This window comes from Petaurus breviceps, unplaced genomic scaffold (assembly GCF_028583685.1).
Source record: "Petaurus breviceps papuanus isolate PSGF00001 unplaced genomic scaffold, PetGlider_PUasm1.0 90849, whole genome shotgun sequence".
In the NCBI taxonomy this organism is placed as follows: domain Eukaryota; kingdom Metazoa; phylum Chordata; class Mammalia; order Diprotodontia; family Petauridae; genus Petaurus; species Petaurus breviceps.
The window spans coordinates 16,189,386-16,215,032 of NW_027187361.1; the positions used below are offsets into that span (position 1 = coordinate 16,189,386).

At 39.6% G+C, this 25,647-nt stretch overlaps 1 long non-coding RNA gene across 1 annotated transcript in view; it reads right to left on the minus strand.

Moving 5' to 3' along the window:
- Positions 1 to 25,647, minus strand: part of LOC138149701 (uncharacterized) — a 67,481-nt gene that overhangs the window by 28,260 nt on the left and 13,574 nt on the right. Inside the window, exon 2 of the long non-coding RNA XR_011165399.1 lies at positions 10,804 to 10,932. This is a non-coding gene — a long non-coding RNA (uncharacterized lncRNA). The remainder of the gene's footprint in view (positions 1 to 10,803; positions 10,933 to 25,647) is intronic.

Sequence of the window (25,647 nt, forward strand, 5' to 3'; positions counted from 1 at the left end):
TATCAGAGGAAGAATAAAGCTTTGAAGTTTCCAAGAATGAGAGCCCTTTTTTTTTAAGACAGGGGAGAATGAAGGGGAGGGAGGAGAAAGCAGTTTCAAATAACATACTGAGTTTGAAATAACACAGTAATTTTCCATTTTCTCAAATTCATTAGAGAGGATACAGTTTGATATAATGAGGCTATCCTTATATCCTAACCAAATGTCCATAGGGATACTGACAGGGAATGAAGTTTATTAAATGAGAAAGTCACTTCTCTTACTTATTGAGTAAGGAGCATATGCAAGGAAACTAGGTACTTGGGGTCTCTCTAAATACAAGTATTCACAAAGAGCTGTCCATTCTGTGATCGTAATGTCCTTAGAGTTACAAGGTCATGGATTTCAAGCTGGAAGGTCATCTAGACCAACCCTCATAGATTTCACAGATGAGGAAATTCCCAGAGAAGTCGCATCACTTACATGAATTTCACACAAGCTTGAATTTCATAAGCCCCAAAGCTGGTCTTCTAACCCAAATCTGATGCTCCTTCCGCTGTGTTGATTTACTAGGTCCGATCTATATAGGTCCCAGCCCTCCTCGCCAAGAATGAATGTGAATACTAAACAGTAACTCTTTCTCTTTTGGCCAGGAAGCCTGAGGGTTTTCCCTTCCCAGTTTAATTTTTTTCTCTCGTTTTTTTTTTCCTTTCTTTCTTGATTAAAGGGGCCATCCCTTGACTCACTCCTTAAAGAGGCCTATTCACTGAATGGGCGTTACCTCACTCAAAGTGAGAACCTGAAAAAAAACTTAGCCTACAAGAGCCAGGGTCTCCCATTGCATCTTGAGCTATCTCCAGTCATCCTGATGCATCTCAGGCTACTGGACCCAGATAGATGTCCCTGGAGGAGAAAGTGAGGCTGGTGACCTTGCACACCCCTCCCTCCCTCAAATCAAAGTCATCTGCAAGTCATGTCATCACCATGGTCCTCTTCGAGAACAAGACAAACCACGACAACAACCTGTTTACCAGGCATTGCTCTGTTAAGGAATTTGGGGGCAGTAACTGTATTTTAATACTCACATAACTTCAGTCCCAAAGCCCATTGATATGGGTCTCTCTCCTTGGGAGATCTGAATGCCCTGCCCTGCAGGAGGGGGAGAGTGGAGTGTGTGAGAGGGAGAGAACCCCAACCTTCCCCAGTTCCCTTTGGGACTCTTTAAAAAGCTTTGATTCACCTTTGACATTCTTCATCTTGAAGTCCTCTGCAGGAATCCTTAAAGCTCCAGGTCATTTTCAAACTCTGAGTTACTCCAGGTACTTCTGGAGCTTTGAGAGGGAAAATGGCCAAGGCCAACCCCACTTCAGGATGCTGAAGGAAAAGACTCAGAGAAGCCCTCAAAGGAGCCAGCAGTCTCATCCCCTTAATGCCCCTATTCTATTGCTGCACTAGAGACTACAGGGGACTCCCCTTGGGTCAGAGAGGTCAAGGATTCTCAGGTTAGCTGAGTGATCTCAAGCCCATGAGAGCTGTTTCATGCTGTATATCTGCCTACATAGGTTTTCTCTAACTTGTTTTGCTGTAATTTAGATAAATGGGTTTCTTTGCTATTTTCTGTGTGTTCATTGGTACTTGATGGAAAAGGGATTAAACCTTGAATATTGATTGGTGGTTGTCATCCTTCATAGTCAAAGACAACCAAAATAACATCACTATGTCAGGGTCAATGTACAGTGTGTCCAACTGTGGCTGGTCAGACTAATATGAGCTCAGAAGGCTCTACCACAGGTCAGCTGCAAATAGGCCATATGAATACTTAGAATGGGAATGTCTCTAAATTTGTGCATCTCATGTTTCTTTTGAGTTACTGAAGTTCTGCTTTACTCATAGAGCATAGAACCTTCTTTGATGAGGGTACTCCATGCTAGACAGTCATGTGCCAGTATGTCCTATGTAACCTTGGATCTAGAGTTTAGGGGATCCTTTACTCCCTTCCAAATAAAAGCGAGACACAATAATCAGAAGTTTGATTGAAGCCAATCATATCTCATATACTAATCATATAAGGGAGCAGATAGAAAAAATTCTGGCCTTGTATCCCATTCCTCTGAGGAAAGCAAAGTTGCCTCTGGCCCCAACCTTCTGCTTCCCCTCCTGGCAGGAAAGAAAGTCTCCCTGGGAGAAGAGGATAGATATATGTATTCTGCTTCCCTTCAAGACACACAGCAAGACTCACATTCTACAGGCAGGGGCACAGAACTTGCTGCATAGGAGTTTTCTATACTTGAACAATATTTATTCCTAATTAGTTTGCTATGCTTAAAAAAACATACTAGCATGAGGAGAAGGATGTCAAATATGTGTGTTTCCTAGATTCTGATATTTGGGCTTCTGATTGGAATTAATTTTAGAGATATAGTGTGAACTTCTGGGTTTGGGTCAAAGATTACAGGCATATCCTTTCATTTTAATGAAATATCAGCTCCTACTGATGGGAATGAATAGTAATAGCTATAAAATGATAAGAGGTGTCCATCTCAGGATGGATATTGTGGTTCTTTCATGGTAGCAGGTAGAAAAGTATTCAGAGTAAAGGTGGGTCAGAAAGATAGCTGGATAGCTGGATACATACATATATGCATGCATATATATGTAATTGAGAGAAAGATAAGGATAAATACTCTAGTAGAGAGGTGGAAGTCAGAAAAAAGGAATGACAGTAGGCATAAATCTAGCATGGAACATCTCTAATTGAACAAACGTGCATAGAAAAACACTTGGCTTCTGCATCCTCTGTTTTCTGTTCTTAGGGCATTTGGCACCTATGGGTACAACAAACAGATGGACAGTGAGGGAGGAAGAGGAGAAGGGATAAAGGAATGGGTCAAGGTGAGATTTTGAAGGAGTTCAAATACCAGAAACCCCGCTGAGGTACCTGATGGATGATGAAGAGGTCAAGGGAGAAGGTTTACAGGTAGAAGCCAGGAACAGAGGAGGAAGTTTTTCCCCTTCTCTCTTAGCCCTCCTCCCTACTATTTAACTTAGACTAGATGTGGTCACCATGTCTGGACTTTCATTTTCAGAAACAAAAAGCATTTTATATTCTTTTTAAGGACAAGCAAACATTAACATGATATGACAAAGCAAATTCAGTTTTTCCACTGTTTTTTCCTTCCTATGGTGGCCTAGAGCATATCAGTGAAATCTAAACCAATCTCATCCCAGAAACAATAATTTTAGCCAACAAACGGGGAGGCCTTTCCTTATTAACATTTTCACAGTTTATTCCTAGGAGCTGAAGAACATAAAGGATTTTCTGTCATCTCCCTATACTGCCACCAGCTGGTAGGATCTCTAATAGACTGTTTTCTTACAGGACAGATGCATTTTTAACTCACATGAGATAAGGTATCTCATCAGGGTAACATTTAAAAGAGTTCAAACAGGATCAGCTGGATCAAGAAGGGAGCTCAGCTGGCCCCATGCTTCCATTTGTTTCCGCTTCCCATCATGGGCATTCCTTGTGTTGTTTCTTCAACCAAAAGTGGCTTAGTCCTGGTGGTCCCTGGAATATGTCCAACCCTGGCTTGTGTCCAAAAGCTAGACTGTCTCAGGGACTAGCGATTCTCTCACTCCCACTCCCACAGCCCCCAGAGTGCTGTTATGCAAAATAAACCGCTTGAGTCAACACGGGCCAAATTCAGGTACTGCTACCTTCTTGTCATTTGAGGTCTTCTGCCATAGCATTAGCATTCAGAGAAAACAACTAAGCCAACTGTGATTCCCCAATGCTTGACGCTTTAATGAAAATGCACTAGAAAATATATTCTGTAGGATATAGTCCTGCAGTAGGACCTCAGGGGATGGGCAAGATGACCTAATGGAAGGTCCTTTCAATCTCAGTACTGTGTTCTTCACATCTGTGATTCTCTCCTCCTCATAAGCAATGCATATCAACTCAGTAGGTAATAGAGGAAGCCCATCTTGAGGGTCAAAAAAAGTGGGATAAATAGTTTTATACATAGGAAAACAGGGAATTTAAGGGCCACTTGTAAGTATCATTATGCAAACAAAGGAATGAAAACATTGAACAATCAAAGAATGCAGTCACCTTGGACAATTGCTTTAGGTCAGAAACACACAAGAGTATTGGAAAATAATGGTCTGAGCATGGGAAGTACTTACAGGAATATTCAAACCAGCATCAAATATGATGATAATGAAAATACTAATTATATGGCTTTGAAAGAAATGGTGCTGAGAATGATAATGATAATGCAGTAATTAATAATGTATGATTTTTAAAAATCTAGTTTGATGAAACTGATGAATCAAGAGGGGGAAATAGCCAGAATGGTACAGCAATAGACTTTTTGTTTCAGGGATAAAGTTATCAGATCTCTTTAATAAATTTTATGTTTTGCTTTGTTTACCAATCTTTATTTAATTTGATAGCACCTGTGTAAGGACCTGATTGGGGGGAGAGGTACTAAGAACAATAAACTGTGGGCCTTTCTTCAAGAAGTTTACAGTCTAGTAGGGGATATAAGACACATAGACAAGTATCTGAAATACAAAGCAGAGTATGGATGTGCATGATTGGCACAAAATGCTACAAGAGTTCAGAAAGGGATGAATTATTTCTGGCTGTGGTTATCAAAGAAGGTCACATGGAAAAAGTAGCATTTGAGCTGAGCCTTGTAACATTAAGAAACATAAAACACAAGGCAAGGAATTCTTGACTACCAAAGTTAATAAGAACTGATGTTATTATACACAAAGAAGGAGCTAAACCATGGCATCGATCACCTATTCATTGTGTTGTGTCATAATCAATTCATGATAATGTTCAGGATTCATGATCAAGACCAAGTACTAGGACTGTACCAATTGAGCAGCAATAAACCCAGGTCATAAAAAAGACTGATGATGTGAATCACAATTGGAAGTAGGGTGGATGGGGGAGTCAGACACCAGCACCTAGAATCTCTGCCTCGTTTTGTTCCCCCACTGGTTGATTAAAAAAAAAAGATAAGGGGGTAGGGATGAGAAAAAGACAAAGATTCAAAAACTGAGTTATATATCAATGAATCAAAGTCCAAATCTTCCTGACAAGCTGCCACAACTTGAAACAGCTAAAATATTCATTCAAAAAAAATTCCTACCACTTGGGACATATTCCTTGCCAATATGTCATGTGTGACAAGGGTCACTGAAAAAAATCAATGGATTAAAGGGCCACAGAGGATGCTATATGCAGCAAAGACAGAAAACTCTACCAATTAAGAAAAAAATTAGCTGCACTCATGGCAAAAATACATTATTCAAGACATATGCTGTTCTATCCATTCCAGGGTCTAGGCTAAAGATGTAGTCAAGGTGGCCATCTTACTGAATGGTAGTATCAGGTGGCATTGAAGTAAATGCAGCTTGGAGCAGGTAAGTGGCTCAGTGAATAGACCACCAGCCCTGGAGTCAGGAGGACCTGAGTTCAAGTCGGGCCTTAGACATTTAACACTTAGAGCAGTGTGACCTTGGGCAAGTCACTTAATCTCAATTGCCCTGCATTCTCCCCTCAAAAAAGCAAAAAGAAAGAAAGAGAGAGAGAGAGAAAGAGAAACAAAGAAAGAGAGAGGGGAAGAAAGAGAGAGAGGAAGAAAGAGAAAGAAAGAGAGGGAAAGAAAGAGAGAAAGAAAGAAATAGAGGAAGGAAGGAAGGAAGGAAGGAAGGAAGGAAGGAAGGAAGGAAGGAAGAGAGGGAGGAAGGGAGGGAGGGAGGGAGGGAGGAAGGAAAGAAGGAAGGCCAAAGGCTACTAACTGACGAAAAAAAAAGTTCAAGTGGTTGTAGCAACAGCCTACCCATAAAGCAAAGCTGTGGGTCAAATAAAAATAATAAGTTGGATCTTTGGGGTTTCCCTCTGAAAATCTAGGATGGTGGGGAGATGAGCAAAAAGGTTAGAATTAATTTCAACTAAAATGTATATTAAGAATTTAAAATGTGCTGGATGCTAGGGAGACAAAGGCCTACCTCCAGGAATTTGCTTTCTAGTAGGAAGAAAGCACATGTACCTAAGTAAATAACTATTTAATATATAACAGTTTCAAGAGGGACGAGTATCACTAACAACTGCTAGTACGTTTCTATGGCTTTACGCTTTGCCAAGTACTGTACACACGTTATCTAGTTGGATTCTCACAATGACACTAGGAGGTCAGTGCTATCATCATCATCCCAGTTTTATGGATGGGGAAACTGAGCCTGTGAGAAGTTAAGTGACTTCCCCAGGGTCACACAGCTAGTGAATGTCTGAAGCAGGATTTGTACTCAAGTCATCCTGATTCCGAGTCTAGCACTCTTACTCACTGAGTCACTAGTTTAGGTCTCATGATCTGTATTTTTAAAGAAGCTTTGGATTCTACCAGTTCGAGAATGAGAAGACGCACTCTGGACATCAGGAATTGCTCCATGCAAAAACACAGAGAAAAAAGATGGAATAACATGTATAAGGAACAGCCGAGAAGTTACTTAGATTAGTGTGAATTAGGAGTAGAATGAAATAGAACTAGAAAAAATAGAAGGGAGCTAGACTGCAAAGAACGTCAAAAGCCAGACTGACAACTTCATAATGTATCCAAAAGTCAATGAGGAGCCAGTAAAGATGCTTGAGTAGGAGGAATGACAGCTCTATATTTTAAGAATGTGGGTTTGACCACAGTCAGGTTTACAAAAGACCTTGTAGCTTCAACATTCAAAGACCAGAGGGCATGGAATAAGATATTCCATAAGGCAAAGGAGCTTGGATTACAACCAAGGATCAACTACCCAGAAAAACTGAGCATAATCTTGCAGGGGAGGAGATGGATATTCAGCTAAATAGGGGACTTTACAAACCTTCCTGATGTAAAGACCAGAACTCAACTGAAAATCTGATCTTCAAATACAAGACTAAAAAGAAACATAAAAAGGGAAACAAAAAAAACATTTTATTAATAAGGACAAACTGTTTCTATCCCTACAAGAGAAGATGATACTTGTAACTCTTGAAAATTATATTAATGTTACACCATTTAAAGGGGGTATACATAGACAGAGAGTGTGAGTATAAGTTGACCTTGATGTGACAATAAAAAAAAATCTAAGTGGTGAAAATGGCTTGTACTGGGAGAAGACAAAAGAAGGAGACAAACAAGGATAAATTACATTACATGAAAAGGCTCGAAATCCTATTAAAGTAGAGGGAAAGAAGGGAGGGAGATACGCATTATTTGAACCCTACTCTCATCAGATTTATCTTAAAGAGTGAATAACATCATCAGTTAGGTATAGAAATCTAACTTACCCTATAGGAAGTAGAAGAAAAGGGAAAGAAAAGGGAGGGGGCTGATATAAGGGAGACTGAGGGAGGTAGTGGCTAAAGCAAAACTCTAGTGAGGAGGGGAAAGGAGAAAAGATAGGGAAAAGCATACAGGAGCAAAAAGAGGGTGGAGGGAAAAACATAGATAGTAATCTTAACTGTGAATGTGAAAAGGATGAACTCTCCCATAAAATGGAATCAGATAGCACAGTGAATTAAGAACCATAATCCTATAATATGTTTTTTACAAGAAACACATTTGAAGCAGAGGGATACTTACAGAGTAAAGATAAAAAGCTGGAGCAGAAATGTCAAGATTGAATGTTGTAATGGTAATGGGGGCTTGAAGATCTTCCCTGCCCCTTATATTGGCAATCAAACAGGTATTTAGCACCTTGTTTCAGTTCATGATTGTATCAGGTATTAAGATACAGAACTTGTGAATCTCACAGTGGGAGGAAGTTGCTGAAGGAAGGGGCAGAACAGGGAGGAGTGGATACCATATATAAGGACAAGCCCAAGCTTCAGAGCCAGAACTGCTGAGAAGAGACAGCTGCTAGGATCCTAAGGACTACTACGAATTGAGAACAGAATGCAGAATAGAACTTGTGGTGGCAGAATGGAGAACTGAGAGCTGAACCAAGAAGAGGGAAGAACTGAGAGGAGAATTGAGAAGAACTGAGGAATGAAAACAGAAGAGAATTGGGAGGAAGCAAGGCTGTGGTGCTGGTACTTTGTCTGTCTGTTTTGACGGTACTTTGTCAGATTCATCTGTTGATAGAGGATGTTGCTGTTGTTACAGAAGCCCTGGGACCTTGCTGCTGGTTCAGAAGCCCTGAAAGAGGATTTTCTTGTTGTATGTTTACAGAAATCCTGGAGGAGGGTCTTACTGATGTTTTCAGAAGACCTGGGACTATACTTATGGCTTGTGTTGATTTCTCAGACCTTATTGTTGGGTCTATATTGATTTCACAGACAGAATGTGAATTGATGAGGATGCTGGCAATGTGAGTGAATGTTGTTGTGGCTTTGTTAAGCTTTGTCTTCCCGGGGACAGAAACTGTGAAGGACTTGAGGTAGACTAGACACAGTGAGCTTCAATATGGAACAGGAGCTGCACAAGGAGCTGGACAAAGAACTGAGAGATGTCTGCTTTTGAATTCAGGTGACAGTCGGATAGATTTGGCCAGGAGCTGGGAACATGGAATAGGAACCATGGAAGCTGAGAGTCCACCTTGAGTCAAGATGAAAAGACCTCTCCTTGGGTATTTAATGCAAATTGAGAAGATTATGATTTACTATGGCCTAGGGGTGGAGAACTTTGACTTTTATATTTAGATGATTGAGTTAAGGACTTCTCCAATTAAGAGGAAAGAAGACTTGGGGTGGCTAGGTGGCACAGTGAATAGAGCACTGGCCCTGGAATCAGGAGGACCTGAGTTCAAATCCAGCCTCAGACACTTAATGCTTACTTAGCTGTGTGACCTTGGGCAAGTCACTTAACCCTAATTGCCTTGCCTTCCCCCCTCCAAAAAGCAAAATGAAGAAGAAGAAGACAATGATGAAGAAAGAAGACTTTTTGATTGGAGAGGTTAAGACAATGTGACCTAGGGGTGGAGAACTTTGACCTTTGTACTTTGTTTGTCTCCATTAAGGAGACAAGCCTCCTTAAGGATGACTGAATTAAGGACTTATTAAATGATTGAGTTACTAAATGAATGTACTTTGTTTAGAACTATGTGACCACTTTGGTGAAAACCATGTGGCCATTTTAGTGATAAGTTATGCCATAACATTGTGAATGATGTACTTTGATTTCTGTGAATGTTTTGTCTTTGTTACTGAATAAATAGAAAGTTTACTATAATGTGTAATTAGAATCTTTAAGCTGTTCACAGCAGCAGTCCTCTGGAAAGCTGCTTGTACTTGGCTTTACAATATGTAAAAGAAAAAAAAAGATTGCATGTGAAACTATTAATCTACTATGTACAGATTAGTTTTATTTAAGTATATATGAATTCTAACATGAAAACACCAGTACTGTCCTTGTCTGTGACCCCTTTTAAATATCCTTTGGTGCCTTCTATGTATTTTTCTATGTGTTTCACTGAAGCTTTTTTTCTTTCTCTTATTTTTTCATTACTAACTCTATTCCTCCCTCCATTTCCATCCATGTCAGAATCTCATTTAATAGAGGCTACCATAAACTAGATTCATTTGTGTAGTTCTCTATCAATCAATCAGTCAATCAACAAGCATTTATTAAAAATCTACTCTATCCCAGGCACTAGGAAAACAAAGACAAAAATGAAATAATCCCTACCCTCAAGTCCAATTAGAAAGCTACTGCAAACATCCAGGTAAGAGGAGATGAAGGCCTCAATTAGAGGCTGTATGAGTGCAAAGAAAGGAACAAATATGAAAGGTTTTGTGAAGGTAAAACTCCCTCCACCAAGTCATTTTGTCATCTTCTCTGCAACTCAAAGTCTTAAAGAGTTGCCAGAGTCCTACAGCCTGTCTTAGAGGGAGAACTTGAACGAAAGTCTTCTAGACACTGAAGCCAACTCTCCATCCATATACCATGCTGCCTCTTTAAATTGGGACCTTTCTGCAAGGTTTATTCAACTGTACAGAATTACAGATTACAATTACAATATTCATTCATTCTTCATTCACCAAACACCCACTTAAATACCTACTATGTACATAGTAGTGAGATAGGCTTTTACGGAGATTCAAAAGTTATCTAACCCCACTCTCTGCCTTTCTTAAGATTTAGAATAGGAAGGTACCTTAGGAATCATCAGTCCTTTCATTTTATGAAGCTCAGAGAAATGAGATGAAGTAGCCAAGGTTATGCTGGGAGAAATGATAACAGATAAAAACAGATTTAAACCTCTCCCCTCCAAATGAGATACAATACCTATGCTAAGATTGCTTCCTGCTCCTGAATGTTTCCAAGGCAATCCAGTCATTTGCCTCTGTGATGTTACTGAAGGCCACATAAGCTCTGCATTAACACACTCGAGCCCTGCTAATACTGTTGACCCAGTTCACCAGAGTTACTGCTAGAACCCTAAAGGGAATATGGGATTTTCTCTCATTCTATCAGCTTGAACCCCTATTTTGGTGCATTTTCTCCAATATCATTTGCCAGTGCCAATTACTATCTCTTCTATATTATCAATACCAGTGATTAGTGCCCTTCTATCAATTTTATCCATTGATTTCTAAATATTGATTATAACGAATATCAATTAGCTTTGAGAAAAGTATATTTATTGAAAAATAAGAAGAACCAAAGTAGAAAAACATTCCCTCCTTCCCTCCACCTTCACCAGAATGGAGTCTGCTCTCTCCTCCATACTTTGGTCCCTGGGAGAGTGGTCCAGACTTAAAGCAGCAACCTCAGGCATTCTTCCCACTACAGAGTTTACTTCTGCATGCAACATAAGTCACTCCCTTACCTCTAGGACATCTTAGCTGCCTGAGCAATACATTGCTGGACTGGATTAAACTGGTTGGTCTTCAGGGCTGGCTCCCTGTGGCGCTTAGCTACCGGAAACTCTTCCATCCTTTGGAAATCTCCCAAGACCCTGTTCCAAAAGAAAAGAGATACAAACCGAAGGTGGTCCCATCTCAGACACAGGCTTGTATAGGAAGCCAGGCATTCACAGGCCAGCCTAGTAGGGGAAGGGCACCCCCATCTCCCGCCAGTGAACTCAGGGAGTTACACTTACACCTCACGGACATAAGGAAGGAAAGACTTTCTCTATTGAAACCTTTCATATTCACTCAGTCTAGCTCAGCATCCAATGAAAAGGAATTTCACCCCGTAGTAAGTAGACAGGAAATAGTCATAGAATATCTGTACATGCTCTGAATCAAAGGCAGGGTCCCATAGCTACATATCATGATACACTTCCAGAAGAAGCTTCACCAGTCCTTCTGGTGAAGTTATCTGCATTATCAGCATGTGCTCTGAAGATTGGACTTCCAGTTAGCCAGTCTCCCCATTATTTTATTATCATCCCCATTTTACAGAAGAGGAAAATAAGGCAGAAGTTGAGTTACCCATGGACATTCAGATAATAAGTATCCGAGACAGGATTCAAATTCATCTTCCTGATTCCAAATCTGTTGTTCACTTGTTTTCAATTGTGTCTAATTCTTTGTGGCTCCATTTAAGGTTTTCGTGGCAAGGATGCTAGAGAACTTTGCCATTTCCTTCTCCAGCTCATTTTACAAATGAGGCAAACAGAGTTAAGAGATTTGTCCAGAATCAAACATCTAGTAAGTATCTGAAGTCAGATTTGTATTTTTTAAAGGCTTTTTATAATTTTGTTTATATAGTTCCTAGGTTTGCTTGGCAGGTATACTCCCAGGTATTTCATGCTCAAGTTATTTTAAATGGAGTATTTTCTACTAACTTCTTGCAGAGTTTTGTATGTGATATATAGGAATGCTGATGATTCGTGCGGATTTACTTTAAATCCTGCTATTTTGCTAAAATTATTCATTGTTTCAAGTAAATTTTTAGTTGATACAAATCTGAATTCAGATAATTGAATATCCTTTCAAGTAACTTTGTAATCTTTGGCATTTTCCAAGTATATCATCATATCATCCACAAAAAGAGATAGTTTTATTACCTCATTACCCATTCTGATTCCTTCTATTTGATTTTCTTATTGCTATTGCTAGGATTTCTAATACAATATGGATAATATTGCTGACATTGGGCATCCTTCTTCCACACCTGATGTTACTGGGAAGTCTTCTAGTTTATCCTCATTACAAATAACATTTGCTGATGGTTTCAGATAAATGGTTTTTTTTTATCAATTTAAGGAAAATGCATTTATACCAATATTTTCAAGTGTTTTTAATAAAAATGAATGCTGAACTTTATCAAAAGCTTTTTGTGCATCTATTGATATAATTGTTATTTTTTAACTTTTATTATTGATATAATCAGTTATGTTTATACTTTTCCTTATGTTAAACCATCCCTGCATTCCTGGTATAAATCCCACTTGATCATAATGTATATAATCTTTTAGCTAGAATTTTAGGATTTGAACCCAGATCTTCCTGACCCCAGGTCCAGCACTCTATCCTCTGTACCACTTAGTTGCCCTGATTCCAAATCTAGTCTTCTACTAATAATGCCATTTGCCTGCCTGTCCTCAAGGGGCTTACATTCTTTCAGGGAAGATAACATGTACATATATAGATAGTTTTAAGGATTGTACCTATGATTTCATTGGTGTAAGGAATTCCTAGATGAGAAAACTTCCTCCACAAGGCAAGTTAGCACTTTCTAGTAGTAGTAGTAGTAGTAGTAGTAGTAGTAGTAGTAGTAGTAGTAGTAGTAGTAGTAGTGGTGGTGGTGGTGGTGGTGGTGGTGGTGGTGGTGGTGGTGGTAGTTAAGTAGTAGTAATGTTAGCAGAAGCAGTAATTAATAGTAGTAGTAGAAATAGTAGTAATAACTAGCATTTAAAGAACCTTAAGGTTTACAAAGTGCTTTACATATGTTTTCTCATTGATCCTCACAATAGCCCTGAGAGGAAGGTGCTATCGTTATCCCCATTATACATATAAAGAAGCTGAGAGAGACATTAATATGGCAAGCCTCTTAATAAAAGCTTATTGATTGAATAAATAAGTAACCAAAAGTCACCAGTGTGGAATTCGCTAACAGAAGTTACGTGGCAGAGTTGGAACTAGAACCCAGATCTTTCTGACTCTCGGAGAGTCAGCTCTCTGTCCACTTCACCACACTGATTTTCTGCATATATATTTGCTGTTATTCAGTCATCTCAGTCATGCTCAGTTCTTCATGACTCCATTTGGCATTTTCTTGGCAAAGATACTGGAGTGATTTGCCATTTATAGGTATGCATAAAAGAGTTATGATGTGATTAGTGGGCAGCGATGAGATATCATGGGCATATGACTCCTGCAGCTCAGTCCAATTTGTTGTTTTATCCCCGGTCAAAATAATTGTCCCCTCCTTGTTGCCAGATGCATTTATCCAAGCAACAATGACTCTATATTTGACTGCTATGCACTGGAGTTGATGTGTTAACCTAGATGTAAGTGTAAGAGGCAGGCATCAAGCTGCCTCTGGAACTGACACCTAATGGAAAGATATTATTCTTAATTAAACATTTGTTGTTCCACCTGTCACTAACGAGTTACCATGGTACCCTCCAATTTGTCCATACTAGTGCTTTTATATATTTCTGTAAATGAAATTATCCAGAAGAGAAAAGAAAGATCACTTTAGCAACAGCATTCTTTTTAATTCAACTCAAATTCATTCCATGGAGCCCAAAGGAGACATGAGGTCATCCAGGCTGATGCTCTGCCTTCAGGAAGGAGAGTGGCTAATGCCTCCCAGATAGAAATGGATTTCTCCTATTTGGATACACACACACCTAGAAAATAAGCAACTTGAGGGCAAAGAAGCTGTCTCTTCATATCCAGCAAGTGTCAAATATGTGAGGCATTTGAAAAGCAGGATTTAATGATGTAAACTCATCAACATTAGACTATAATTGCTAATAATTAAAAAAAAGAAAAATAATACCTCAAACTAAATGAGCAATTATGGCAATGAGAGTCCATTTACTGAGCTCTCGAGGGAAAACATTAAAACAAAAGATCACAAAATGAGGAGTGAGGACCTGAATTTAGCAGCTTTCTTCACCTCAGAGTTGTGCTGCCTCTAACTAGGAAAACTGAGCCATCGAAAAGCATAAAACATGAAGGAACGGATTTAAAAGATTGGTGTGTACAAATAGAAAAAGTCATCATTGTGGCTTAACGGCACTTGCCCCACTTTTTCCTACCCTACATCCCTAAAATATGCCTGCATTATCATCCAACATACTAAAAAAAAATAGAGATTGCCTGTTGGTCCCCCAAAAGTAATCTTTCTTTTTCTTCTCAAGACAGATGATCATTTGATATGTAGGCTGACAGCCTCCACAGATGAATCTGATGGCTTCCTTGTTGTGCTAAATAGAGAAGAATCAAGATATTACATAATCATAAGTTTAAAACTTCATTCAAAATACCCTAAAGTTACAGACATTCTAGATGACTAAGGTCAGATATAAAGGGTAATATGAGGAAATAGCATCAGTAGAGACAGTGACAAAAGGCAGAACATTTTATTGCACAGATTCTCTAATACCCCACACTTGTGCCAAAACAAATTCTAGACCCATGTCTCAGTTCCTGCTCTTCTAGACTTTACTTCCTTATGGAGCACCTGGAGGATTCATTGCCACCTCTATTTCTGGGCTGGCTCACTCAATCAATCTGCCCTCACTTTGGCAATTCTGGGGTTCCCCAAGAACAGGTACTACTAGAACTCGAATTCTCTCAGGATCCTGGGAGTTAACCTCTTATATGTTTGTATCTGTTGGGTTCAGGGGAGTTGGTGGTATATACTTCTCCTACTGACCACTAGAGTTCCTGAATCCCCATCAATGTGTTTCCCAAATACATAAAATCTGTGAGTCGTATTAATTCTTAAACATAAAACATGTACTTAATAATAAAAAAGGAAGAATAATCTTTAAATCACAGCCCACCCATAAGCCTGAGTCACTTCCTACACACACACACACACACACACACACACACACACACACACACACACACACACACATCCAATATCTGTAGGGTAAAGTGTTGTTTGTTATTCAGACACTCAGTCATGTCCAATGACCCCATGGACCATAGCACTCCAAGTCCTTCTATCTTCCACTATCTCTCAAAGTCTTTCTGAGAACATGTTTTTTATTTCCATGACACTATCTGTCCATCTCATCCTTAGCATACACTTATAGAAAGATAAGTAGGTAGGGAAATCAATGGGCTTAAGGCAATTCACGATTCTGTACTGTAGACTTTGAATATCCTTGGTCCCGTCAGAAACTATCTGAACTACATAAGGTCACCTCTCTGCCAATTGTTCATCTGGTTCTCACTGCAAATCCCCTCCTTTTCTACTCTTGAACTGATTAAGCAGACAAGCTCTTTCATTTTACAAGCACCCTTGTCAGGGTGCTGATAGCATTATTCTATAATTATGCCAATTCTCTAATAATAAAAATCCTGTTCTCTTTAAGTCAGCAAACTACAAAATTCCTCCCGTTGGCTCCCTGGAGAATTCAGGCCCAGCTAGCCCTTCACCCAATAGGATTTTGAATTATCCAATCATCTCTCAACACCTTGTTATAGCAAAACAAATGCAAAATAAGCATTTCCCCCTAAGTTTCTCTTTCTCGTACCAGAGGAAGAAATAAAAATCAATAGCTCCAATTGCAACAGAGTTCTGCTCTCTTCCAATCAGTAGTCTCCTGGCACAACAATCGAAGTCTTCTCATCAACTGACTCTCCTGCTATGTTCACAGTGTTCTTTCTGGGCTTGTTAACTTAGCTCCCTCACGGATGACTTTTTTCACCTTCTGATTTCTTCACCATTCTCCATGACCCAAAAAGAGTCTCCTGGTAGTCATCTTTCATCTATGAGATGAAACTCAAGAAATATGCCTTTCTGTCAGTTATGAAACCAAAGTCTCATTTAATCCCATAGTTTCCAAATAATTATTTATTTACTAGTTTTGACCTCTCACATGCAAATGAGCTGAGAGATAACAATGCCCTACAGCCTCAATTATTTCCTCCTGCTCAAACAGGTCCTCATAGTTCATTCATATGAAGAGATGCTCTCTCCATATGATCCTCTCAGAAATGTGCATCTCTCCTCAAATGTTAATGGAAAGGCTGTGCTTCTTCACATATGGATTTTTAACAGTTTTAGTGCACAAAACTTATTGTTCTCCCCCTTTCAGAAATCAAACTATTCATGCACAAAAGGGCCAATATTTTATACTTGTAACAACAACAAAAGAGGCTGACTCTTCAGGTAACATAATGGTATTACAAAGAGTTGGACATGACTGAAAATGACTAAACATCAACAGCCTTCCCCTGCAGGTGAGAGGCTTACTAACTACATCACCCATTGTTGATGATAGGTAGAGAATTAGGTGACCCTGAAGATAGCTGGATTACAAAGAACAATTGTAGCAGCTGGGTGACACAATGGATAGAGTGCTGGGACTGGAGACAAGAAGAATCATTTTTCTAAATTCAAATCTAGCCCCAGACACTCACTATCTATGACTCTGAACAAGTCGCTTAACCCTGTTTGCCTCAGTTCCTCATCTGTAAAATGAACTGGAGATGAAAATGTCAAACCACTCCAGTGTCTTTGCCAAGAAAACACCAAACAGGATCATGAAGAGTTGGCACCATTAAACAACACCAACAGATATGACATCTGGTGGAGAGCAGCAAAGACACAATGTGCATGAGAGAACAAACCCATCTGTAAGCAGAATGATGACCTCATCGTGTCTGCATCCCTGTAATAATGAAGATGTGAGTTGCCTATAAACATGTACGCCCTAACCATATATGTTCACCATATATGTGTATTACATGTGATTCCTTTGCATATCCACTTTTCTTGAGAGTATATATATTTGTTGGAGAGTATGCTCTAGATTTATGAGGGTGGGGGGAACATTGTATTTTTACTTTTATTACTATGCTATTTCATTGAATGCCTTTGCTTTGAACTGAGTGTACCTTCTGATTGACAAGTAAAAGTAAACACATTCGTGGGGGCTCATGATCTATGGTTCAGAGAGGTTTCTGATCTAGAAAATAGCTGAAAACTGGGGTAGTATTCTGGGGATTCATGAGTGGAGAAGGCAGGATGTCTAACATAAGTGGAATGATAGCCAGCTTCAAGATATTATTTAAGTGGCACCAAGAAAGGTCTGTCTATCTAAATAGCCCTGTCTGCAATTACAATTATCCCTGGTTTGATGTAAGGCATTAAAGGCAATTGCAAAAATACAAAGTTACCTGGAAAGTAAGACACATTAAGTCATTATTGGCAATTAAGACATGGGCACAGATTTATCAGGTTAGTTAGCCTGCCACCCAGTTGGGCTTAATTAAAATAAATGAGACCCAAGACAAGTTTTGACACAGATAGGGAAAAGTACAGAGCATGAAAGACTGACTAAGGCTTTCCTAGATCCATAGTGAAAGAGTTCAGTATAGACAGGGCAGCATGGAGGCACTGGGCAAGGTAATCAGGGAGTAAGAAAATCAAAAATGACGTGGGAGAACTGATGATTTAAAGAATAGAGGAGGGGCGGCTGGGTGGCGCAGAGAATAGAGCACTGGTCGTGGAGTCAGGAGGACCTGAGTTCAAATCCCACTTTAGACACTTAACACAAAAACTAGCTGTGTGACCTTGGGCAAGTCACTTAACCCCAATTGCCCTCCAAAATGTAAAAAAAAAAAAATTTACAAATAAAAAAAGAATAGAGGAAAAACAAAAGCAAACTTTACCTACTTCATAGCCATGTCCAAGACTAGTCCTGCGTGCTTAAGTATACTGATTGTTTTTTGTCATTGTTCTCTATGTTTCTCAACACTGAGCTTCCATAGTTGCTGGAATAACCATCTCTGGCTCTTTTGACCTATGTACTTTGTCTGCAGCCCTTGGGTGCTTTTGAATTGTGAGGTAAGGATTTTTGGATATCCTCTTTTTCCTGGCACTCAACCCTGCAAATGACCCTTCAGGAAAAAAAAATAAGAATAATATCCAAACTAATGCCTCTAAAATGATTAATGTCCAGCCTGATTTGGAAAGCATTCAATTTTTTTTAATATCCAACAACTCATTGCCATAGATCACAGCTCATCTATCTGCTGTTGTCCATTGTCGTCAAAGTCACATGTTAGCTAAGCTCTATTGTAAGAAACAGAGCCAGCCCACATGAATTTTAATAGCCATGAGTCAAACTTGTATTGATTTAGGGACTTCTGAGTAATTTTTAATTGAGGGAAAAGTTGGTTCCTACTTTTTCTGTCATTATGCTGATCGCAGAACTTTCTTCTCTCCAGTTGTATGAAAATTAATTTCAAAGCAGATATTGCCTTGACCAGATAGCAAATGTGGTCTGAATCTTCCATACAGAAGACTCATCAACTATTAATAGGTGAGAGTTAAGAATTAAATGCCAGAAGCACAAGTTTATCCATGTGTATTACTTTGAATCTTAGTTCTCATCATTGTAGTGTTCTGTTATCATTTTATCCCCTTAGCTAATGCTAAGTAGTAATGGTCTTCTTTTCAAATAACTGGACACCCCTGAAAAAGAAATTCCCAACAGATGTCATATGCTCATGAGTTTGCCCTTAAAAGCTCAGTAAACTTTTTAATAATAGAATTCCCTACCTTAAAATGTGTTTGAGAGAGCTGGAAATAGAAAGCCTGTTTGGGACATCACAGTATTTTTTCCTGTAATATGTCTAACTTGGTAAGGTTATGGTATAGTGCTGGGAAGGGGGAACCTGCAGCCTTGAGTCCACATGTACCCTATATGTCCTCAAGTGTGGCCCTTTGACTGAATCCAAACTTCACAAAACATTGTTCTGTGAAACTTGGATTCAGTCAAAAGAGTGCACCCACGGACCTAGAAAGCCATATGTGAATTTGAGACTGCAGGTTCCCCACCCCTGGACAACATGGATTTTGGCACTGCTCCTTATAATATCATCTTGTACTTTTGTGCCTCTCCTTGGGTAGATAAGAAGTAAACACAGACTAGAAGTGAAGGGACTTGGGTTCTTTTCCAGGCTTTGCCACTGAGTAACTGGCATGACATTAAATCAGTCACTTAACATCTCTGAGCTAGAGTATGCTCAGTTTTAAAATTAGGATGCTGTATTAGATTATCCTCTTCAATTCCTACATTCCACACACGATTTATCATATAACCTCTTGGCTTACTACAAAGACTAAGCCTGAGATATACATTTTGGAGACAATCACATAATTTTTTAATTGGAAAGAAGATTAAAGCTCATCGTTAAATAGTGATCCTCCTACAACATTCCATCTAGCCTCCACTTAAAGACCTCCTTTAAAATGGAAAAAAAATACTATCTCTAGAGGCAGCCCATTCTAATTTGGGACAACTCTATTAGTAAGATCTTCCTGACATGAAGTCAAAATAGAATTCACTTCAATTCATTCATTCATTCATTCACTCATTCATTCACTTTAATAGAAACTGATTAAACATCAATTACTGTGTAAAAGCATTATGCTAAGTGTTGGGACACAAAGACAGGAGACAGTCTGAGCCCTTAAAGGAGGGCAGTTAAATAGTAATAAATACAAAACATGCAGACACACAATATGACACAAGGTAAAATGGAATAAGAAAAGGAAAGATCCTGATGCAGGTTCTACAAAAATCTGAGCCAGGAGAGATCATCCATTGGTATTCATTCTGCCTTTGGGGACCATTCAGAACAGATTGATATGTCAACCTTCCCAATGATGGAAGACTGATATCACCTTCCACCCAAGTCTTTCCTCTTCTAGACTTACTGTTGTTGTTTTCATTCATTCCCCATTCTCAAAGAGGACCGATGACATCACAAGGGTGATGTCATGACTTACAAGTGAATTGGATTTAAGAGAGGCAGAGCTGTGCTAAGTCAGTAGCCTCACTTTCTCCTCCAGAGTCATCACAGTCCAGTGGCAAGACATAGGTCAGGACAACTGGTGATGGACCAGGATGCAGTGGGAGACCTTGGCCTTTTTAAACTGAGGTCTTTAAGTTTATCTGACACAACACCCATTCAGTAGTTAAAGGCTATGCAGGAATTGGGGCAGAAGACAGCTTAGTTTGCCTTCATGAAAGAATCAGTCTGGCAGGGGAAGATCCCCAGAATTTCCGAACAGAACAGAAACAATTGCTATTCTGAACCATCTCATTCTGAAGCATCAGAACCCAAACAATGAGTAAGGGCAGTGACATTGTCTCAGATCCCCACAACATCCTGAAAACCCCCTTCTCGGACACTAAATTTACCCGAGTCTTTCCTAAAATGTGATGCCCCTAAGTGAAAACAATGCTCCAGATGTGCTCTGACAAGAACTGGCTATATCTTTTTTCAATTTTGCAGAGTTATGCCTTCTAAGAAAATTACAGCCTAGCTTTTCGTAGTAAAACTGATCAAGGATCCCTAGCAACGTAGCCTTCAGCGCAAAAAACAGGTACGGCCATAGGAGTTTGCCCTGGAAATTTGCCATAAGAGGTAAACATGAGAACTGAGCAGTCTGAGCAATAGAAAACTGAGGACTTGCATTCCAGCAAGTAGAGAGAGCAAGGGAAATTTTCCAGCCATCCTTACAGAGTTGACTGCAGTTATGTTTCTGTTGGCAGCATATGGCAAATAAAATAACTTCGAGAGACAAAGTTCTGGGGTAAATTGTACTCCATTTTGTCAATCACTGCCATCAAATGATGGACAAAAAGGGGTTCCTTCATCCTCTCAATGGTCAAACAGGAAGCGTGGCCACTTCTTAAGGTTTATATGCCCTTGCATGATAGGCGATCCAGAAGACTGAGATCACCTCTGGTTAACAATTAGTGAGAGGTGGACTTTACAAAAAGAAGTAAGCTCATTCCAAGGAGGAGCAGAGAGAGACATCATAGAAGTGAGCTCACTCCAATGAGGGGCTGAAAGTAATGTCATGTTACTCTTTGGACAGAGAGACTATCCTACACCCAGACAATACCCAGCCTTGAGCAATCTAGACAAAAGGATCTATCTCCACCCAACCTTGAGTGAATGGAATTCATCTTAGCCTAGAGATTCCTTATAAGGTTGGGTGGGATCAGATAGGTGAAAAGTTAGGTCAACCTTCAAAGCCTGAGGCTCTGAAATGAGTAGAACAGAAAAACGGGAATCTCCGGACCTCCCCAGATCATTGGTTATTAATAATCATCTCTCAACAAGTAATAGCTGTGTTTGTACAAAATTCAGGTTGGTCTCTTAACTATAAGAGGAAGTGACTTTACTTGTTAAAATTATTTTTGAACCCAAGTGTAGGGCTTTGCAATTGTTCACATTCAATTTTAACAGATGCAATTTATTTTTATAGTCTACTGAGACCTTTGTGGAGCCCAACAGTATCATCTAATATATTAACTATCTCTCCTAGATCTCAGATTGAATAAACATGCTATTTGTGCCTTCATTTAAGGGATTGACAAAGATGCTGAAGAGAATAGGACAAAGGATTGATCCCCAAGGGCTCTCTGTAGAAAACATCCCTCTAGGTAGACGTTGATCCATTAATCATTATTTGGGGGAATCTAGACATTCAATTAATTCAGAATCTTCCTAACTATACTGTCATCTATCTGCTCCTGGAATTTCTGATGCAGGTGGATCTTGAAAAACTTGATAAACATGAGCAATACATCACACACCAACACATTAGTTTGAAGTATGGGTTTGGAACATAGTTATTTTTGAGTTACTTTTCAATTACGTCTGACTCTTCATGACCATATTTGGGGTTTTCTTGGCAGAGATACTGGAGTGGTTTGCCATTTTCTTTTCCAGCTTATTTACAAATGAAGAAACTCAGGCAAACAGGGTTAAGTGACTTGCCCAGAGTCACACAGCTCGGAAGTATCTGAAGCCAGATTTGAACTCAGGTCTTCCTGGATCCAGGACTGGCACTCTATCCCTGTCACTTAGAACACAAACAATCACAACAACATTCCAAAGCTATGAGGAGGCAAGGTGAATCAGACAAGCAGTCAGCTCTAGAAAATACCCTGCCTCCTCACTTCGTGAGTTCAACAGTCCTTTTTCTTTCCTTCCTTCTGTTTGACATTCTTTTATTTCCCAGCCTCCTGACATGAATTAGGATATCTCTCTGCTTCTTCAGATTTCATTTCCCTCCATTTTTCTTTTGAAGTACAATCTTCCATTCTTTCAAGGAGCAATTCATTTTCCCTATAACTTGAAAGCTGAGCCTTGTTCCTCTAGTCTTTTCACCTCCCTTTCTAGCTGATAGACCAACCTGAATTCTGTACATAGTTGTTACTACTTGCTACGGACAGAAATATGAACATTGTACACTCTGTTGGGGTCGTTGGCGGATTTCTCTCGCTCTCTATACTTGCTGGAGCTCAAATCCTCCCGTTTCTGTTGCTCTCATTACTAACTTTTATGTTCAGCGTTTGTGGCTAAATTCTAGGGCAGACCATCGGCAGGCCATGGCCATACCAGGAGCCTTGAGCAAAGTTTTACTACACGTGGCTTTTTGGCCATTTTCTGGGACTTTCCCTACCTCTTCTTGCTGTATGATGCCACTTGTCCCCTCAGGTGTGGCTATTAGGTCCTTCTCATGAAAATATGCTCTTGGCTACAAGATGAGTCCTAATATTCCTGACTTCTTCCTTTCTCTTCATTCCTCTTACTACTGATCAGTCCACTCATATTTTTATTTTGCCTTTTTTCTGTCTCGGTATCTTCTGAGCCAAAATCTACTTTTTTTTCTAACTTTTCATGTATTGATCCTAGAATCCTATCCAGGGAAAAGCAAAACAAACATACTCTCTGTTCACGATGTTTGTCTGCCCTGAGTCATCTTCTCTAGGACAAATATTCCCATTACCTCATATAAGATGTCTTTATACTTAAGCTTACTTAAGTAAGTTTTAAGCTTTAATAGCTTAAGCTTACTTCCTTAGGTAAGTTTATTTAAGTAAGCTTAGTTAAGTAAGCTTGTGCTAAGCTTCAAACAAAGACTTTGGGAATACTCTGTATGAAATCTTCGATTCCCTCACCATCTTGATTGCCCTTCTCTGGATTTATTCCAACTTGTCAATAACCTTCCCAAAATGCGATGTTCAGAACTAGACATATCAGTACAGATTTAATCTGACCAGGACAGAGCACAGGACAACTGACTCCTTCACTCTAGATATTGACTTTCTATTAATATAGCCGAAGATAACATTAATTTTTTTCGGTGCTACATCATGCTGTTGGCTCACATTGTAATTTCAGTCCGCTAAATCCTCGATCGTTTTTCCTTCCCCCAAACAACTATCTAAACACACCACACATACACATAATGTACTTGAGCAGGCTTTTTCATTTTTTAATCCAAGCATGGAACAATGGTCCTTGTTCAAGCTCCTCTTATTGGATTCAATTCACCACTCTAGCTGATGGAGATGTAGTTAAGTGTTAATTCTCTTATCCAACAAATTATCTCTCCCTCCTACCTTCTTGTCATCTGCAAATTTGATTTTTAAAAATGCCAAGGAGCCCACACTTGCTCCTGACATTTTGTATCTGGGAAGAAAGTAGAAACATGACCTACCACACCCAGAGAGTAGAAAACTCTCTCTGTCTACCTTTTGCAAATATTATCCTTTAAATGTAAGTTCCTGATGTGGCTAGGTGGTGCAATGAATAGAACACTGGCCCTGGAGTTAGGAGGACCTGAGTTCAAATCTGGCCTCAGACACTTAACACTAACTATGAGACCTTGAACAAGTCAATTAACTCCAATCGCCCTGCCTTTCCTACTCCAAAAAGTTTAAAAAAAAATTTAAATAAATGTAAGCTCCTTAAGGTCATTTTGTCACTGTATGCCAGTATTTAGGAGGTCTTTTTCCAATTCAGTTAAACATTTATTAAGTTCTTACTATGTGCACTAAACATAGGGTATACAGACAAGAAAAAGAGACAGCCACTGCCTGAAGGAGCTTACAATCCGATGCCAGGAGACAACACACAAAAGGAAGCTGAAAAGGGGGAGAAGAGTGAGGGTAGAGTTAGAGGGTAGAGGAGGAATAATGTTCCATGGAATCAAAACAAGCAGAGCTGATGATGGAAAACAGAGATTAACCTGAAAAGTTCAGAAAGTTCTGAGCTCTCAATAAAGGAAGGCTTTGGAAGGAGTTTATTGCTTTAACTTCTGCTCTCCGATCTGATGGGAGAAGCAACTGAGGGAAAGTGTGGGGTGTCAAAAACTGAGTCATGCAACGCTGGTGATGAGATTTTAGGTAATCTCCTTGTTAACCCCTGTCCCAAAGGCCATTGGTATGGACCCTCCTTATTGGTAGAGATGAATGCCCTGCCCTGTGTGAGAAATGGGACAGAATTGGTGAGAGGCCACAGAGCTCCAGTCCTTGCTAGTCTCCCTTAGGTGCTCTTCAAAGATCGATCAACTTCAAGCTTCCTCTTCAAGCTTTGACCAACTTCAGGCACTCCTGGCTTCCAGCTTTGAGAAAGAAGATAGAAGAGGTCAACCCCACTTCAGGTTGCTGAAGAAAAAGAATTTGGAAAGATGTGACAGGAGTGGGCAATCTCTATCATGTCCGCATTCCAAGCTTGCTACTCTAGAGATTGGGTGAGATCCAGCACCCCTCTCTTGGTTGATTTGAGTTACCTCACTTCCAGGGAAAGAGCTCCTTCATTCTATATTTTCTGGTATACATTCTACTAGGAATACTTTCTCTGATTTCTGTTTTGCTATGATTTGAATAGGGTTCTTTGCTATTTGCTATGTGTGTTCACTGTTGAACTGGTGAGGTGGGGAAGGGTTCAAGTCTTAAATACAGAGCTTGGGGTTCCCTTCCCCACCCTGCCCAAATGTCAAAGCCATCACAATATTTGAACAATATTTAAGGGAGCAGATAGAGATATTTGTAGCCTAGCATCTCCGCCCCCCACCCCATCAGGAGGATAGAGTGGTGTCCTCCAGTCTCAACCACTTGCTTCTCCTGGAAGGAATGAAAGTCTCCTTTGGAAAACGGTTGGGAAAGAGGAGACTAGAGATGTCTATTCTACCTTCCTTTGATACACATATACACAAGGACAAATCCCTTACCACAAGGGGATCTCTCTATACGTGTAAGGCCCCCTCTTTCCCTATGTGTATATCCTTCTTCTGTTTCTGCTTACTTCACTATCACTTCACAGAAGTCTTCCCATGTTTCTCTGAATTCCTCAAATTATAGCACAAGAATATCCTGTTACTTTCAGAATAATTTCACAGTGTGTTCAACTACTCTCCAATCAATGGGTGCCCACTTTGTTTCTAGGTTTTTGCTGCCACAGATATTGCTGCTTTGGATAATTTTTGGATATATGTGACTTTTATTTTTGCATTTTTCTTTCTTGGCATACATGATGCACTGAGGGATTACAAGGTCAAAAGTTATGAATAGTTTAGTCACTTTTCTCAAATAATTCCAAATTATTTTGGACCAGTCCACAAGTCTACTGACATTATATTTGTGTGTCAGACTTTCCAAAGCCCTTCAAGCACTGACTCTTTTATCCAAAGCTCATTTGAGTGATGACATCATTTC